Here is a 20,547-nt window from a genome sequence, read left to right as displayed (position 1 = left end):
TGTGTATGATATTTTGGTTGAAACTACCCAGAGTTATAATTTCTTAGGGTATTAAGAAGATTTTGCAACTCACACTATGCATGCTCAGACACCAAACACCTGTAGGAAGCAGGGTTCACTTTTCACTTGAAAACTCTATAGGGAATCAAGATGTTAAAGTGTTCCAACCCAGATCTTGTTAACAAGAAAAACAGGGAAGGAATCCACAACAGCTCACAAAGATAACATTTACTGGGGGCAAATATCATGGGCTGAGCCCTGTGCTAAGTGTCTGTTTAATTTTTCTAATTTTCTACTTCTTGTTTTAACAATGGTTTATTCAGTACTAATAAGTTTTCTATACTTTATTTTATGAGCTCTCACTCCACTTATTCTGTGATTTTTGCTGATGTCTGATTTTGTTCCAAATGTCCCAAATGTTTACTTTAGTGAGCACTTCATTTTATTTATTTACTTATTTATTATTATTATTTTTAATATCTTTATTGGAGTATAATTGCTTTACAATGGTGTGTTAGTTTGTGCTGTATAACAAAGTGAATCAGCTATACATATACCTATATCCCCATATCTCCTCCCTCTTGCGTCTCCCTCCCACCCTCCCTACCCCACCCCTCTAGGTGGTCACAAAGCACTTCATTTTAACCATTGATTCCATCCAGCAGCATCTAAGAACAATAAGCTGGCCGAATCAAGCTTTTTTTTTTTTTTTCTCACTTAAAGATGGGAAATGAAGTCATGATGTTTTTCCCATCACTGTGCACTGCAAAGGCCTAGAAGCAATGGTCAACCTATGGAAATGAGAACAACTAACACTATCAATATCATTTCTCACTAAAAGGAACCTGGACTCTTAAATGGTGGATTCCAGTTCTGAAGCAGGAAATATGCAAGATAAATCTGGAACATCTTGTCACTTCAGAAGAAAGGAAACAATCAAAGAATGTTAGAGACAAATTGAAAAGTTTCCTACTGGTTGAAGATGGGCCAACTAAAGCATCAAAAATAATGCAAGGTTTGAAATACATCATGTTAGATCCCACGCGTCCATAATGATACATATTTTTTAAAATCAATGGTCACCTTTGGAGATTACTAGAACACTAATTCATTAATACAAAAAATGGTAAATAAAAGGATAGAAGCGTTTATTCTGCCTTTCCTATATGAATGGAATTCCAGCTAATACAGGTAGAAGGAGTGATATAATTAAATTATCGCTCACTAATAACCCCTAATGAAATAATGGATTCTCACTGCTAAAGTTATAAGGTGGAAAGCCGATGAGGAACATTATAATAGATGAATTAGTCTAACCCACAGATCAATCTTACAATCACAAAGAGAAAGACAACCAGGCATAATTGCTTCCTGATGTGATGCAACAGGAAGTACATATAGCACCGCCTATGAACCTAAACCACAAATCCAGAATGTGGGCAATTTTACAGGACAAATGACCTGCAGGGGGAACTGGTATAGATTAAAAGAAATTTTAAGAAACTTATCAACAAAGTGCAATGTGTGGACCTTGTTTGGCTCCTGATTCAAACAAACCAACTATAAAAAGACACTCATGAGACAGTTGGTAAATTTGAACAGTGAATGGATATTAGACAATATGGAGTATAATGGATATTAAGGAAGTTAAGAATATGTTTAATATGCTTATGTTTAGAGAAAATAGCATTGTGCTTATATTAAACAAAAGGGAGCCCTTGTCTTCACAGAGATACACATTGATGTATTAATAGAAGAAATGATATATCTGAGATTTGCTTAAAATAATCTAGTGGGGTATAGAGAATGTGAAGGCAGTTTTTGCATAACATGTGGGTTTATTATACTGCTTTCTCTCTTTTTTGAATATGTTTGATATTTTCCATAATAAAAGCTTTTAAAGACAGACAAGAGAATTCCCTGGCGATCTAGTGGTTAGGACTCGGTGCTTCCACAGCCGAGCGCCCAGGTTCAATCCCTGGTCAGGGAACTAAGATCCCGCAAGCGATGAGGCCCAAAAAAAAGACAGACAGAATACGGATCCCATTCGCTTCTTCTTTTGACACATACTTAAGCGTGCCCCATGTGTAAGGTTCTAAAGCTGGTGCTGGGCATACCAACAAGATAAAGACTCTAGGCATATTCCCTTCTCTTATGTATCTCACATTTATTTTTGGTAGGGGGAGAAGAATATCGCTAAATAAGGTGATAAAAACAGAGACAAAAATAAAGTGCTACAGGGACACAGACCAAGTAAGTAGTATTATGATGAGTAATGGCTTATGTGGGTTCAAAAAAGTTTCATACAAGAGATAACATTTGAACCGGGCCATGAAAGAGCAGTAGTACTTGAAAAGTTAAATCCTGTCTTGAGTTTCTTTCTTTTTTTTTTATTACATATAATAAAATTTATTTTTTACTGTCAGTTCTACGAATTTGACAACTGTATAAAATTATGCAACTACCATGACAGTCAAGATACAGAATGGCTTTATCACCTCAAAAAAAACATCCTCCATGCTACACCTTTGTAGTCATCTCCACATTTAATCACTGAGTAGCACTGATCTCTTCATATCACAATAGTTTTGTCTTTTTCTTAATGTCGTACAAATGGAATCATCCAGTGTGTAGCCTTTTGGGTCTGGTAGCTTTCACTTAGCACTGAGATTCATTAGATATTGTTGAGAATATCCATGATTCATTCCTTTCTTTGCTGAATAATATTATATTATATGGATGTGCTACAGTGTGTCCATTCTCCAACTGATGGGCATTTGGGTTGTTTCCAGTTTGGGGCCATTGTGAATAAAGTGCTGTAAACATTCATTTACAGGTTTTTAATTTGAATATAGGTTTCCATTTTACTTGGGTAAATATCTAGAAGTGAAATTGCTAGGTTGTATTGCAAGTCTATGTTTAACTTTAAAAGGAACTGCCGAAGTGTTTTCCACAGTGGCTGTGCATCTTAAATATCTACGTACGAGCATTGCTCTGCATCCTTGCCAGCTCTTGGTATAACAGTTTTGTTTGGTTTTGCCATTCTGATAGGTGGGTAGTGATATCTCTTCGTGGTTTTAATTTGCATTTCCCTAAGGATTAATGCTGTTGCGCCAAGCAGACTGTTACTATAATCACTTTTCTCTTGCTAGTTTCAAAAATCTACACTAGCTATTTCACAAGCCTCCAACTCTGCTCCGTTCACCATCTAGTCACCTAATTCTCCAAGAACATAGAACAGGTGGTTCTATGTAGAAGGAAGTCTACAGGTTTCCTCCCTCATACTTCCAAACTTTAAAAACAATTTTTTTTGGTCCCCAAATCTTTTTCAGAGAGGGTGGCATCTCTCCTTCCCAAGGCCTGTGCCCTTCCCAGCTGCATCTCTAGGGCTCTCAATATTAACTTCTCTTTCTCTTTCTGTCAGTGTCTCTGCTCTCTGCTGGCTTCTTTACTATGGCCCCCTCCCTCTGTGCTAGGCCGTTTTGGTCTTTGTGTCGGTGATTCTCAGACTTTTGCATACACCAGAATCACCTGGAGAACTTGTTGAGACATGACTGGGCCCCACCACCCAGGTCTGGGGTGGGGCTGAGAATATGCATCTTTAACAAGTTGACAGGTGATGTTGATGCTGCTGGTCAGGGACTACACTCAGGGAAAGGCTGCTTTAGAGTAAGTAAGGAGGTAAGAGTATCAAGACACCAAGAGAGAAATCAAAGGGTTTCCTTACTATGCCTTTTAATTCTACCCAAGAGAAAGCTATCTTAAACCCTCCGTTAGCAAGGTGAGAATATTTTGACTGTCTGGTAAGAAGGGTTAGGCACAGATGACTCTGGGGCAACACAAACTCCAAGAGTGATACCAAGTGGGGAGGGCTTCTGACACCTGTTTCCTTCCTTGGCCGCATCCAATCATAACTCCATCAACTCATTTGAGGCTGGCTCAATGGTCAGCTTCTCTCTAAAGTACCTTAAATCAGGAAAAATGAACACATCTCATGGGCATTTCCCGAGCATTTGGGTTTCTCTTCTCATTACAATATGTGTAATTTGTCTTCCAGGAAAGATGCACACAGGTCTGTGTGTGACTTACTTTAAAAAAAAGAAAAAAAAGAGAAATCAATGGTTACATTTTGTTCATCTCATTTGTTTTAAAAAAGAAAGGAGGAAGACAGCCTGAGGGGGCTAGTGTGCCACAGCTAGCCGGGACGGAGTCTGGAAAAAAGCCTGGACCAGCTGAAGAAGTAAGAGACCATTGTTTTGGGGTGCATGAGGAGAGGGGATTCCTGCCCCGTGTGCCCACAGAAGGCAGAGCACCAGCTTAAGCAAGCTCCAGAGACGGGCGCGAGCCTCGGCTATCAGCTCCGACCCCAGAGACGGGCATGAATGGGCTAATGCTGCTGCCGCTGCCACCAAGAAGTCTGTGTGCGAGCACAGGTCACTACCCACACCCCCGCCCATGGGAGCCTGTGCAGCCCGCCACCGCCAGGGTCCCGGGATCCAGGACAACTTCTCTGGGAGAACACGGCGCCCTCAGGCTGTTGCAACATCATGTCGGCCTCTGCCGCCGCAGGCTCCCCCCACATTTCAATTATGACTACCATACCCCTCCCTCCCCACGGCCTGAGTGAGCCAGAGCGCCCTAATTAGCCGCTGCTTTAACCCCGTCCTGTCTGGGCGGGGAACAGACACTCGAGGGTGACCTACACACAAGAGGCAAGGCCAAAACCAAAGCTGAACTGCAGGAGCTGTGTGAACAAAGAAGAGAAAGGGAAATTTCTCCATGCAGCCCCAGGAGCTGTGGATTAAATCAACTTCATGTAGCCTGCATCTGTGGAATACCTGAATAGACAACGAATCGTCCCAAAATTGAGGCAGTGGACTTTGGGAGCAACTGTAGACTTGGGGTCTGTGGACTGTGACTGAGTTGTTTCTGATTTTTAAGTTTAGCTTAGTTTAGTTTATAGCACTTGTTATCACTGGTGGATTTGTTTACTTTAATAATTTTGTTTAAAGTTTTAAAAAACTTTTACTTCTTTTTTTCTTTCTTTTTTCTCCCTTTTCTTCTGAGCCGTGTGGCTGACAGGGTCTTGGTGCTCCAGGCTGCTGTCAGGCCTGAGCCTCCTGGGTGGGAGAGCCAAGTTCAGGAAACTGGGCCACCAGAGACATCCCGGCCCCATGCAATATCAATCACTGAGAGCTCTCCCAGAAATCTCTGTCTCAACACTGAGACCGAGCTCCAACCAACGGCCAGCAAGCCAAAGTGCTGCAAGGCCCATGCCAAAAAACTAGCATGCCATATAATAAACAACCCCACCCATTAGCAGAGAGCTGCCTAAAATCATACTAAGTTCACAGGCACTCCAAAACACACCACCGGATGCGGTCCTGCCCACCAGAAAGACAAGATCCAGCCCCACCCAAGAGAACACAGGCACCAGTCCCCTCCACCAGGAAGCCTACACGAGCCACTGAACCAACCTCACCCACTGGGGCGCAGACACCAAAATCAATGGGAACTACGAACCTGCAGCCTGTGAAATGGAGACCCCCAAAACAGGAAGTTAAGCAAAATGAGAAGACAGAGAAATATGCTGCAGATGAAGGAGCAAGGTAAAAACCCACCAGACCAAACAAATGAAGAGGAAATAGGAAGTCTACCTGAAAAAGAATTCAGAGTAATGATAGTTAAGATGATCCAAAACCTTGGAAAAAGAATGGAGAAAATACAAGAAACAAGGACCTAGAAGAACTAAAGAGCAAACAAACAATAACGAACAACACACTACATGAAATTAAAAATTCCCTAGAAGGAATCAATAGCAGAATAACTGAGGCAGAAGAATGGATAAGTGACCTGGAAGATAAAATAGTGGAAATAACTACCGCAGAGCAGAATAAAGAAAAAGAACAAAAAGAATTGAGGACAGTCTCAGAGGCCTCGGGGACAACATTGAATGCACCAAGGGGTCTCAGAAGAAGAAGAGCAAAAGAAAGGGACTGAGAAAATATTTGAAGAGATTATAGTTGAAAACTCCCCTAATATGGGAAAGGAAATAGTCAATCAAGTCCAGGAAGCACAGAGAGTCCCATAGAGGGTAAATCCAAGGAGAAACACACCAAGATACATATTTATCAAACTATCAAAAATTAATACAAAGAAAAAATATTAAAAGCAGCAAGGGAAAAGGAACAAATAACATACAAGGGAATCCCCAAAAGGTTAACAGCAGATCTTTCAGTAGAAACTCTGCAGGTCAGAAGGGAGTGGCAGGACATATTTAAAATGATGAAAGGGAAAAACCTACAACCAAGATTACTCTACCCAGCAAGGATCTCATTCAGATTCGATGGAGAAATTAAAAGCACCACCAAACCAGCTTTACAACAAATGCTAAAGGAACTTCTCTAGGGAGGAAACACAAGAGAAGGAAAAGACCTACAAAACAAACCCAAAACAATTAAGAAAATGGCAATAGGAACATATATATCGATAATTACCTTAAATGTAAATGAATTAAATGCTCCAACCAAAACACACAGACTGGCTGAATGGATACAAAAACAAGACCCATATATATGCTGTCTACAAGAGACCTACTTCAAACTTAGGAACACATACAGACTGGAAGTGAGGGGATGGAAAAAGATATTCTATGCAAATGGAAATCAAAAGAAAGCTGGAGTAGCAATACTCATATCAGATAAAATAGACTTTAAAAAAAGGACTGTTACAAGAGACAAAGAAGGACACTACATAATGATCGAGGGATCAATCCAAGAAGAAGATATAACAATTGTAAATATTTATGCACCCAACATAGGAGCACCTCAATACATAAGGCAAATGCTAACAGCCATAAAAGGGGAAATCGACAGTAACACAATCATAGGAGGGGACTTTAACACCCCACCTTCACCAATGGACAGATCATCCAAAATGAAAATTAATAAGGAACACAAGCTTTAAATGACATATTACACAAGATGGGCTTAATTGATATTTATAGGACATTCCATCCAAAAACAACAGAATACACTTTCTTCTCAAGTGCTCATGGAACATCCTCCAGGATAGATCATATCTTGAGTCGCAAATCAAGCCTTGGTAAATTTAAGAAAATTGAAATCAAAGCAAGTATCTTTTCTGACCACAACGCTGTGAGACTAGATATCAATTAGAGGGAAAAAAACTGTAAAAAATACAACCACATGGAGGCTAAACAATATGCTACTAAACAGCCAAGAGATCACTGAAGAAAGCAAAGATGAAATCAAAAAATACCTAGACAAAAATGACAATGAAAACACTATGACCCAAAACCTATGGGATGCAGCAAAAGTAGTTCTAAGAGGGAAGTTTATAGCAATACAATCCTACCTCAAGAGACATCTCAAATAAACAACCTAAACTTACACCTAAAGCAATTAGAGAAAGAAGAACTAAAAAACCCCAAAGTTAACTGAAGGAAAGAAATCATAAAGATCAGATCAGAAATAAATGAAAAAGAAATGAAGGAAAAAACAGCAAAGATCAATGAAACTAAAAGCTGGTTCTTTGAGAAGATAAACCATTAGCCAGACTCATCAAGAAAAAGAGGGAAAGACTCAAATCAATACAATTAGAAATGAAAAAGGAGAAGTAACAACTGACACTGCAGAAATACAAAAAATCATACAAGCAACTATATGACAATAAAATGGACAACCTGGAAGAAATGGACAAATTCTTAGGAAGCCAACCTTCCAAGACTGAACCAAGAAGAAATAGAAAATATAAACAGACCAATCACAAGCACTGAAATTGAGACTGTGATTAAAAATCTTCCAACAAACAAAAGCCCAGGACCAGATGGCTTCACAGGCAAATTCTATCAAACATTTAGAGAAGAGCTAACACCTATCCTTCTCAAACTCTTCCAAAATATAGCAGAGGGAGGAACACTCCCAAACTCATTCTACAAGACCACAAATCACCCTGATACCAAAACCAGACAAAGATGTCACAAAGAAAGAAAACAACAGGCCAATATCTGTGATGAACATACATGCAAAAGTCCTCAACAAAATGCTAGCAAACAGAATCCAACAGCACATTAAAAGGATCATACACCATGATCAAGTGGGGATTAACCCAGGAATGCAAGGATTCTTCAATAAACGCAAATCAATCAATCAATGTGATACACTGTATTAACAAACAGAAGGAGAAAAATCATATGATCATCTGCAATAGATGCAGAAAAAGCTTTCGACAAAATTCAACACCCATTTATGATAAAAAAAACCTCCAGAAAGAAGGCATAGAGGGAAGTTACCTCAACGTAATAAAGGCCATATATGACAAACCCACAGCCAACATCGTTCTCAATGGTGAAAAACTGAAACCATTTCCTCTAAGGTCAGGAACAAGACAAGGTTGTCCACTCTCACCACTATTATTCAACATAGTTTTGGAAGTTTTAGCCACTGCAATCAGAGAAGAAAAAGAAATAAAATGAATCCAAATCAAAAAAGAAGTAAAACTGTCATTGTTTGCAGATAACAAGATACTACACATAGAGAATCCTGTGCTACCAGATGCTACCAGAAAAGTACTAGAGTTAATCAATGAATTTCATAAACTAGCAGGATGCAAAGTTAATGCACAGAAATCTCTTTCATTCCTATACACTAATGACGAAAAATGTGAAAGAGAAATTAAGGAAACACTCCCATTTACCACTGCAACAAAAAGAATAAAATACCTAGGAATAAACCTACCTATGGTGATGAAAGACTTCTATGCAGAAATGTATAAGACACTGATGAAAGAAATTAAATGTGATACAAACAGATGGAGAGATATACCATGTTCTTGGATTGGAAGAATCAACATTGTGAAAATGACTATACTACACAAAGCAATCTACAGATTCAATGCAATCCCTATCAAACTACCAATGGCATTTTTCACAGAACTAGAACAAAGAATTTCACAATATGTGTGGAAACACAAAAGACCCCTAGAAGCCAAAGCAATCTTGAGAAAGAAAAATGGAGCTGGAGGAATCAGACTCCCTGACTTCAGACTATACTACAGCTACAGTAATCAAGACAGCATGGTACTGGCACAAAAACAGAAATACAGATCAATGGAACAGGATAGAATGCCCAGAGATAAACCCATGCACCATATGGCCACCTTATTTTTGATAAAGGAGGCAAGAATATACAATGGAGAAAAGACAGCCTCTTCAATAAGTGGTGCTGGGAAAACTGGACAGATACATGTAAAGGAATGAAATAAGAACACTCCCTAACACCATATACAAAAATAAACTCAAAATGGATTAAAGACCTAAATGTAAGGCCAGAAACTATCAAACTCTTAGAGGAAAACATAGGCAGAACACTCTATGACATAAATCAGAGCAAGATCCTTTTTGACCCACCTCCTAGAGAAATGGAAATAAAAACAAAAATAAACAAATGGGACCTAATGAAACTTGAAAGCTCTACACAGCAAAGGAAACCATAAACAAGACCAAAAGACAACCCTCAGAATGGGAGAAAATAGTTGCAAATGAAGCAACTGACAAAGGATTTATCTCCAAAATATACAAGCAGCTCATGAGCTCAATATCAAAAAAACAAACAACCCAATCCAAAAATGGGCAATGGACCTAAATAGACATTTCTCCAAAGAAGATATACAGATTGCCAACAACACATGAAAAGATGCTCAACATCACCAATTATTAGAGAAATGCAAATCGAAACTGCAATGAGGTATCACCTCACACCAGTCAGAATGGCCATCATCAAAAAATCTACAGACCATAAATGCTGGAGAGGGTGTGGAGAAAAGGGAACCCTCTTGCACTGTTGGTGGGAATGTAAATTGATACAGTCACTATGGAGAACAGTATGGAGGTGCCTTAAAAAATTAAAAATAGAACTACCATATGACCCAGCAATCCCACTACTGGGCATCATATACCCTGATAAAGCCATAATTCAAAAAGAGACATGTACCACAATGTTCATTGCAGCACTATTTACAGCAGCCTGGACATGGAAGCAACCTAAATGTCCATCGACAGATGAATGGATACAGAAGATTGGCATATATATAGAATGGAATATTACTCAGCCATAAAAAGAAACGAAATTGAGTTATTTGTAATGAGGTAGATGGACCTAATCTGTCATACAGAGTGAAGTAAGTCAGGAAGAGAAAAACAAATACTGTATGCTAACACATATATATGGAATCTAAAAAAAGTGGTTCTGATGAAAATAGGGGCAAGACAGGAATAAAGACACAGATGTAGAGAATGGACTTGAGGACACAGGGAGAGGGAAGGGTAAGCTGGGACGAAGTGAGAGAGTGGCATGGACATATATACACTACCAAATGTGAAATAGATAGCTAGAGGGAAGCAGCTGCATAACACAGGGAAATCAGCTCTGTACTTTGTGACCACGTAGAGGGGTGTGATAGGGAGGGTGGGAGGGAGGGGATATGGGGATATATGTATACATATAGCTGATTCACTTTGTTATATAGCAGAAACTGTATAACAGTTGTAAAGCAACATTAGAATACTCCCTAACATTGTAAAGCAATTATACGCCAATAAAGATGTTAAAAAAAATTTTTTAATAAATAAAAAAAGAAAGGAGAAAATAATTCTTTTCACTGTGAATATTAAGGAAGCTTCCAATCTATAAAGAGATATTTAGGCAAGGGTCTCCCAAAATAAATGTGCACAGAATTTAAAAGGTATTTTTTCCAATATTAAGCAGAAAAAGATATAACCACTTTATACCTAGATTGCTATCTTTACTGACAATTTTCTTTGAATTTTATTTTATTTATTTACTGACATTTTTATCTTGCAAATGTCATAGATATTTTTTCTAGGAGAAGAATATTTTCCATTACTTCCATAATTAATTTAGATATGGTGAGTCCCTCTCCTGGGAATAATGGGCTTTTTTCCGTGAGAAACAACGCTGGCTATATCCGCAAAGGACCACCAACTGAGAAGGTACTGAGAGGTTTCTGAGATTTGAGATCAGGGCGGATTTTAATCATTCACTTTGCTACTTTGGGAACTTGTTAGTGAATTTCTCCAAAGAAGATATAGAGATTGCCAACTCATCATTGACATCAGTATATATAATTACATTTAAAAATCTTTATTTAGCCAAGGCTAAAATCCTAATCATCATCACCCAGAGAAAAGCGTAACAGACCAAGTTACAGACTAATCAATCTTGAGTTACTGAGAACGCATGCCTTACTGAGGTTGCTCTGAAGTTGATCACACTGGGAGGGGAGACCAGAGTGTCCCAAGAAGGCTACTTGGTATCACGACCTAGGCAGGGTTGGTGCAAGGAAGACCAAGCCATCAGATCTGGCTGAAAGCCAACCTGGCAGTGCTGAGAGTATTAGTGTACAAGACCAGTAATTATAGATTAAGATGTTGTGGAGAAGGATGGGGAAAATACGATTAAGTAAGGCATTTGGTATTAATCAAGGCTAAAACATAGAGCATCTTTGAATCAGAAGACAGTGGAGAGCTCCCTAATTAGACCTCTCATTGAATCAGGAGGCTCCTGTCCCAGATTCCCCACAGGTGGCTATCTAATCTGAAGACCACAAAACCAATAGAGCACAAGGAATAAGCAACAAATTCTCCTCGTGTCCCTTGAGCTTTTTAAAAATATTATCTTGTAGATTCATCAGTAACAAACATCCAGTATCCTGAGTGTGGCTGAAGAAAATCACCACACTGCACAGATTGGTGCCCCATCAAAACATCTGTCTCTAACCCTTGCTGGGCCCTCAATGCTACATGACCAGCCTTCTTATAGCCTCTTCCCTCTCTCTCTGCTACTCTCCTTGAAACCTTTCTTCAACCTCATTGCTCTTCTAACACCCTCACGTTACTCGCAGCAGATGAACTCGGCTTCCACTGTATACCATCCAATGGGGTGTATCCCAGATTCCTGAGCCCCAGCAATCAAGTTTACACAATTGTATCTGGTTTCACCAACCCATCGGCATGGAGGAAGCATTTGCCTTTACAAGCCTGGCTTTTTCACCTGTGCTCTGATTTCCATTCCCTCACGTCTCCTCAGGAGTCTTCCTTTAGACATCAGCACCTTGCTTTTGTGTCTTTAACGTGTCTTTTCTGCTGGTGTTTCCGTCAGCATTAAATATGTGCTTTGACCTTCTCTTATTTAAAAAACAAATTTGACCTACATTCCACTCTACTTAGCATCATCTCTTTCCCTTCATAACAAGCCTCCTGAAAGCTTTATTTATGCCTGTTTTAACTTCCTCAAGTCTCATTTACTCTTCAATCTCCTGTGATCTGGACCCAGTCATTCCCTCCTGCCCCCAGCCACTACCACCAAAGTTGCTCTAGCAAAGCAGTTTACTGAGACTCTTCTTGTTGAATCCAATAGTCTTGCTGTTTGTAGCCCTTTTCTTATTTGACTTCCCTGCAGCACTGGTCATTGTTAAATAATACCTCCTTTTTGAAACTCCATCCTCCAGGGCCTTGCATGATTCAACTTCCTCCTGATTTCTTTCCTATCCTTATTGTGCTTATTAAATACATGGGTCCTGATTCAAAGCAACTGTGAAAAAAATTACAACATTCATGAGACAACTGAAAATCTGAACACTACTTTTTTTTTATACAAAATACCCATACTATGTATTCATATATATGTAGAAAAAATTCCAAAGGCTATGTATCAAAATATGGACAATGATTATCTCTAGGTACATCATATTATCGACATTCTTTATGCTGATGTATTTTCTATAACAAACGTATTTCGTTCATATTGCATTTGAAATAAGAAAATGTTAAAAATCATCTCTTTTTGTGAGGGAGATTGGGGAGGGCTCTAAGAATAAAAAATAAAAATCAGTCAAAATGTCCTTACAAATCTTCCAGAGCCTAAGCCACGACATATCTATATTCCACATACTCAAGTTTTAACAAATTTTGCAAACAAACTTTATGCCCTTAAACATAGAAGTCCCCATTTTAGACAAAGGCAAGCTATATGCTTTGCATTCAGGCCAAGCCCCACCAACTCATTTCTGATGGAGCTTCTGACTCACGGGGCTGCCATACGGAGAAGATTTCCTACAGGTTGACACCAACTCTAGCACAGTCATATGCTTTTCACATACTCATTCACAACATCAGCTGAATACCTATGGTGAGCAAAGCATTACACAGGGTGTGTCACAAGTTATAGAATTAACACCACACACGACTGCCTCAAGTAGTGTACAACCTCGTGGGGAAACGGCACAGACATGAGGCAGAACAAGGGGCACTAACAGAGAGGAGGGCGTATGGAGAGAACTGATAATATTTTACACTGGTATACAAATATTTCCAAACAAATCAACAAATACTTGGAAATGTATAGGTAAAAAATGAAGTGCTCTTTTTCACTTTTCATTCACGTTTGGACTCTGAAAGTAGTTATCTCTACAACTCATTTGCCACTAAATCGTACGCCAGGTTCTCCTATATTAGTATGTAACTTTTCATATAGGAATATTTAGTCTTTATTTGGGGGCAGATATTCTTGTGCCCCTCACTTTCCCAACGTATCAGACACAGAACGGGCACTATAAATATTTCCAAAGTGGACAAACTGAGCGGGCTCCTAGAGCCCCTCGCAGTAGCCTACCACACCGTATCGGCTGAAATGTATCACGCAGATATGGCACACAGAAGCGCGGCCCAGGTTCTGCCTAACGTAGAATATTTTTCCCTTTTAAGTGCACAGTCATGAAAAGCTAGGCAAGGCAGAAACAGAGGAAAGCTCAAAGAAGAAAAATGAAGTATTTATAAGCAAAATCACTTCATGTTAAGAAAGTCGAGTTTTATTTAGCATTTTATCTGAGGCGCTGAGAGTAAAGGAAGAAAATGAAGATCAATCCCACATTCAATTTTAAGGAGTCTTGCAAAAATGAAAGCACACAAACTGTAACAATCTTGAAAGCATGAAATGCCTTATGTTTACAATACACAAAAAATACTATAGGGACTTCCTATCAAAGGAGATAGTCTGGGGCTTCCCTGGTGGCGCAGGGGGGCTTCCCTGGTGGCGCAGTGGTTGAGAGTCCGATGCAGGGGACACGGGTTCGTGCCCCGGTCCAGGAAGATCCCACATGCCGCGGAGCGGCTGGGCCCGTGAGCCATGGCCGCTGAGCCTGCGTGTCCAGAACCTGCGTGTCCAGAGCCTGTGCTCTGCAACGGGAGAGGCCACAACAGTGAGAGGCCCGCATACCGCAAAAAAAAAAAAAAAGGAGATAGTCTGAGTATCTGCAAAGTCTTTCCAATCTGAAGATTCCAACACACGTTGTTCTGCTGTTTTTCGCAATTCCAATGTAGAACTCTGGACAAAACAAACAATACAAAAAGCTTTTCTAGGCCAAGGACCCTCAGGGAGTGTGATATTGGCCCTGAGAAACAAGTCAACTGGCCTAGTGTTGGCACCAACATAAAATGCTACCTAAAAAGCTGAAAGCCTCAGCATTTACATCTCAGACTAGATCAAAGAGATGATTCTCTTTAAACTACAATTTCATGATTATATAAAAAATCACTGTTCTTCAGACAATAAATTCATACTATACTACTAAGTATTTTAAGGTGATTTTTACCTCTTTGTATAGAAGGGGTCAAAATAATAATTAGGATTTTTTTAAATGAAAAACAAGGTTCACTCAAAGTTAATAAAATGAATCAGTGACCCAACTATATGTACCCTCAAAATAACTAATTCTACCCAGGCTGCCAAGATAAACAAATGAATTTAAAAAATTAGAAGCTTATATACAAGAAGATATTTTTACAACTATAGACATCAAAAAAAAAGAAAAAGAGCTTTAGACATGTAGTATTTCCCTAGAAGAACATTTCCCTAGAAGAGCATTTGCTACAGTTATTACATAGTAAGCAAAGTAAGAATTGCAGGAAAAAACAACCTAAAAATTGGTATTAAACTTGTTTAATATCTTTAATAATTCTATTATTTGTAAATTCTTCCATAAAAGGGCATTACAGTTCTTCAGTTTACTGCAAACATATCTTTAAAAAAAAAGTCAGCCCTACTGTTGAAGCTATAATACTAATTTTTAAATTATTGGCACTATACTGAAAAGCACAATGGAGAACATCTTATTTAAATAAAATGAGGATGATACTTCACTGGGGAATATAGCCAACAGATTTTTTTCTCTCTCCATATCTACATCCAATGGTGGTGTTTTATAGGCAAATTTTAAGCAAATGCAAGTTTTTAAAAAATAATGAAAGCCATGTTTTGCTCAGGAATACTATTATACACAGATCATACAGATTGTTTTATAGCAGATACTTGTCTGCCAAATTTCAGATGGCAAAATGCTAAGCAGTGAGTTTGGTACTGTCCAGCTAGTTGTTTCTTGTCATCCTGGAGAATCTGTCAATGGGTAATGTTGAGACCATCTTGTCACCACCATTTCTCTTCTCAGAGGTGACTCCACTATGATAGAACATTCATATCCTTAAAATGCAAGGCCTAGAAAAAGCCTCCCACAAATCCACTGGATATCACAATGTTCTGTTTAACAAATTCTGTTGCTTCTTCTATTATATTGTTGATTTCAGGTGCTGCCTTATTTGCTCGTTTCTTAATCTGTCTTTTTGCTTTGTTTACATCTTTTTCAACTCTCTTCCAGCCGATCAGCACATAGCCACTGTGACTGGCAATCTGAAGGAGAAGAAAGCCACCACCTACTGTAGTTGCTGCAAGTTTTCCAACTTTCTGGAACAAAAATCCTGCACACCAGCCACTCACTCCACCCATTACAATCTGGGTGGCTACTGAGTATTTTTCTACCATAGGTCCGGAACTGTGGCCAAACACTCGATTCCACCACTGGTGTCTGTCTTCTTGCATACTCAGTTAAATCCAACACTTCGTAAGAGTCATCATCACTTTCATATTCTTGGGGAGGGGTGTTCCGGGTCTCCATGATCTACTTTTTTTTAAAATAATGCAAGCTGCTCAAACCCAAGATAATGACTTTTAAGATGAGAGTACAAGATTTTTAGTTATAGAACAAAGATGGGGATAAGGGGCCTGAGACAACACCTAGCCCAAATTCCTTCCATCAGACCCATTTTATAGATTAGAAAATGGAGGCACCAAGAAGTTAACTGAATTACCCAAGAACATATAAATAGTATTCATCTCTTACCTTTTATGAACACTTCCTCTTTATGTGATTATATTAAGGAATTATTAACTCATTAAAGTATGAAAATGGTATTGTGGCTCTAGTAAAAAATCTTATTTATTGGAGATAAATACTGAAATATTTGTGGATGAAATGATATGATGGCTAATATATGCTTCAAAATAAGATAGAAGTGAGGTGAATGAATGAATAGGTATAGATGAAACAAGATTGACCATGAGTTGCTAATTATTGAAGTTGAGTGATCTAGGATTTCATCTTACTCCTCCATCTTCTTTTATATGTGTTTGAAATTTTCAATAATTAAACAATTTTTTAAATAAAAAACTCTATCGTGGATTTTGTTTTTGACTATGATAGACTAAATGGTACCTGTGGTAAACAAGCATAAAACTAGAAAAATATATGAAACAATCATTTCAAATGCTGGACAAGAGGCAGTGCAGTATTATGATCCCTGATGGAAGGGAAACAAATGATGTAAGTCGCACATCACCCTTGTTTTCTGACCAGCGATAATTTTCCTTACCATGATGCAAGGATGGGGAACCCAAACAGAGCTGGTAGTCTCACTGAGCTGAGGAAACATAGTTTAAAGTTCAAAGGTGTTGAGATGAATGGAATTTTCTCAGAAAGGAGGGAGCTTCAGAAAGATACTCTAGAAATCTTCATGAAGTTCCCCTTGTAACTTCTACTGAGTTCTTAGCTGATCTTGCACAGTCCAAGACTCCTGAAGGCCAAGCAGGAAACCATCACAGGGGTCCTGCAGCTTACACAGGGCTGATACATGGAGTGCTAACCAGTCGAGAGGAGAGACCCCTGGTACTCAGCTGATAGCCAAGAAAGGCCACACCTTAGTACAATGGATATGCTAGCTCTAAAATAAAGACTAGATCTGCCCTAACCAAGTTAAAAACAAGATTCAGAAGCACTGTGTCAATTCACAAGTAAATTAACTGCCATCAGAACAAAATTCAACCCCATCTAAAAGAAGACAATAAAATCTAGGCACTTAACAATATACTATACATAATCCAGCATAAAATTATCAGGTAGAAAAAGATCTCTCTGTACTTTTCATTCAATTTTTCTGTAAGCTGTTCTAAAAAAACACTTGATATCGGGACACCACCAATATCAAGTGATATAGCATATGTGTAATTGGGTTTATAGGATAGAGTGAGAAAAAAACTCTATCCTATTAACTATCAACTCTATCCTAATAGCTCTATTATTTGGAGGAATAATGCCCAATTTTTTTCTTCAAATTTGATGGAAAATATCAGCACACAGCTCTAAGAAATACAACAAACAACAAGAAAGATAATCACAAAGAAAATAACACCAAGACTCATTGTAATTACATTGTTGAAAACTAATGATAAGAGAAAATATTTAAAACAGCCCAAGATGCATTACATACAGGGATCTATGATAAGAATTATTACTGACTTGTCATCAAAACCAATGCAAATCAGGAGACAATGGAATGACATTTTTAAAAATTACTAGAGGGGGAGGAAAAGGGGACCCATCAACATTTATTAACCTGTAATTGCATATCCAGCAAATAGATCCTTTAAAAAATGAAGGTGAAATAAACACATTTTCTTACCAGGAAACCTGCACTGCAAGAAGTGTTGAAGGAAGTTTAGGATGAAGGAAAATGGCATCAGGAAGAAAACCTGGATTTATACAAAGGAATAAAGAGTACGTGAAATGGTAATATATAAAATAGAAAAATCTATTTTTGAGTCTGAAAACATAATACATATCTGAAAAATCCAAATGTAGATATTTTAGGTTGTCAGTATGTCAATGGCCACTGTGGCTTTCCAATTTTGTGCTTTAAAAAAATTACAGCATTGTCCTTCTGCCAAGTGAGATTACAGTGAGAAGATTGTGGTCTATGAGGAAGCAGGTTCTCACTAGACACTGAATTGACCATCACTTTGATCTTGCAAGTCCAGCCTGCAGAACTGTAAGAAATAAATTTCTGTTGTTTATAATCAAAAAAAAATTTACAGCCTTCATTAGATTGTGTATGATAAAAACTGGTCATGAAATATTAATACATGGCAGTTAACTAGTGCGATCTCTGTTATACCATGCTTCTCTTTTTCTGATTCCTTTGGATAACTTATTAGAATATTATATTAAAATGAAGCAGAAGTATAATAGGTTTATGTTAGCATTTAAATAATATTTTGATAATAATTTCTTCTCTTTTTATAATCTTCTATTGATTTACCTTCTATATCATTCTTCCCCACTCCCACCCCTAGCCAACCTGCTGAGTTCACTTTTCCTCATATGTACTTTCAAACTGATAATTAAAAAGAGGGTATAAAAATAGTGTCAAAAAAAATCTAGAAGGTGCTCACTTCGGCAGCACATATACTAAAACTGGAATGATACAGAGAAGATTAGCATGGCCCCTGCCCAAGGATGACATGAAAATTCGTGAAGCATTCCATATTTTTCAAAGAAGACATACAGATGGCCAAAAAGCACATGAAAAGATGCTCAACATCACTAATTATTAGAGAAATGCAAATCAAAACTACAATGAGGTATCACCTCACACCAGTCAGAATGGCCATCATCAAAAAATCTACAAACAATATATGCTGGAGAGGGTGTGGAGAAAAGGGAACCCTCTTGCTGGGAATGTCGGTGGGAATGTAAATTGATACAGCCACTATGGAGAACAGTATGGAGGTGCCTTAAAAAACTAAAAATAGAACTACCATATGACCCAGCAATCCCACTACTGGGCATCATATACCCTGATAAAGCCATAATTCAAAAAGATACATGCACCCCAATGTTCAGTGCAGCACTATTTACAATGGCCAGGACATGGAAGCAACCTAAATGTCTATCACAGAGGAATGGGTAAAGAAGATGTGGTACATATATACAATGGAATATTACTCAGCCATAAAAAAGAACAAAGTAATGTCAGTTGCAGCAACATGGATGGACCTAGAGTTGTCATACTGAGTGAAGTAAGTCAGACACAGAAAGACAAATATCATGTGATATCACTTATATGTGGAATCTCAAAAAAGGTACAATTGAACTTATTTACAAAACAGAAGTAGAGTCACAGATGTAGAAAACAAATTATGGTTACCGAGAGATGGGTGAGGGAGGGATAAATTGGGAGACTGGGACTGATATACACACTACTGTATATAAAATAGATAACTAATAAGAACCTGCTGTATAGCAAAGGGAACTCTACTCAGTACTCTGTGATGGCCCATATGGGAAAAGAATGTAAGAAAAAAAAAAGAGTGGTTATATGTACATGTATAGCTGATTCACTTTGCTGTATACCTGAAACTAACACAACATTGTAAATCAACTATACTCCAATAAAAAATTTTTTAAAAGGTAATTAAGGTAAAATAAGATCATATAGATGGGTCTAATTCAATAAGACTGGTGTCCTTGAAAGAAAAAATTAGGACATAGAGACACACAGAGAAAACAATCATGTGAGACACTGGGAGAAGAGTGCTATCTACAGGCCAAGGAGAGGGGCCTCAGAAGAAATCAGCCCTGCTGACACCTTGATCTTGGACTTGTAGTCTCCAGGATTGTGAGAAAACAAATTTCTGTTAAGCCATCCAGTTTGTGTATTTGTCATGGCAGCCCTAGGAAACTAATACATCCTCTAAGAAAGAAACTAATACACCCTCTAAGAAAGAAACTAATACAAGATAGTACATCAAAGAAAAAAATCTAGAAGGAAGAATCATATGTATTTCTACCTAAGTTCTTTCTGCAATTTGGGTTACAGGCATATATTTTTTAATTGATGTAATTATGCTATAACTTTGTATCCCACTTTTTTACTTGATACTATACTATAAATAGTTTCCATTTTTTATATACCTGTGTAATATTCCATGTTTCAGCTTTTATTCTTTTATTCATTTTTTTAAGTACTTTATTTCAGTTTGGACATTTTGGTTGAAGAGTGGATACTTTTACTGGATATCTCTGTGTTCATATGTTTTTGGTTTTATTTATTTTTGTGTGAATTGTCTGTTTCTGATATCAGACTGGTACTTGCAATATCTCTTTGCAACTGAACAATGATTCACATCATAGAGGTTTATTTTTTTTTTCAACTTTCTCCCTTTTCCCAGAGATAAACCCACGCACATATGGTCACCTTATCTTTGACAAAGGAGGCAGGAATGTACAGTGGAGAAAGGACAGCCTATTCAGTAAGTGGTGCTGGGAAAACTGGACAGATAC

At 38.1% G+C, this 20,547-nt stretch overlaps 1 pseudogene across 1 annotated transcript; it reads right to left on the bottom strand.

Annotated features, from left to right (window-relative positions):
• Positions 1 to 15,590: 15,590 nt before the first annotated feature.
• Positions 15,591 to 16,047, bottom strand: LOC309960293 (FUN14 domain-containing protein 1-like; annotated as a pseudogene). The gene has a single exon. The product of its transcript is annotated as an FUN14 domain-containing protein 1-like (transcript).
• Between the last annotated feature and the right edge of the window lie 4,500 nt (positions 16,048 to 20,547).

Source organism: Leucopleurus acutus (genome assembly GCF_964270905.1).
Source record: "Leucopleurus acutus genome assembly, chromosome: 1".
Classification (NCBI taxonomy): Eukaryota; Metazoa; Chordata; class Mammalia; order Artiodactyla; family Delphinidae; genus Leucopleurus; species Leucopleurus acutus.
This window is presented reverse-complemented; position numbering and strand designations above follow the sequence as displayed.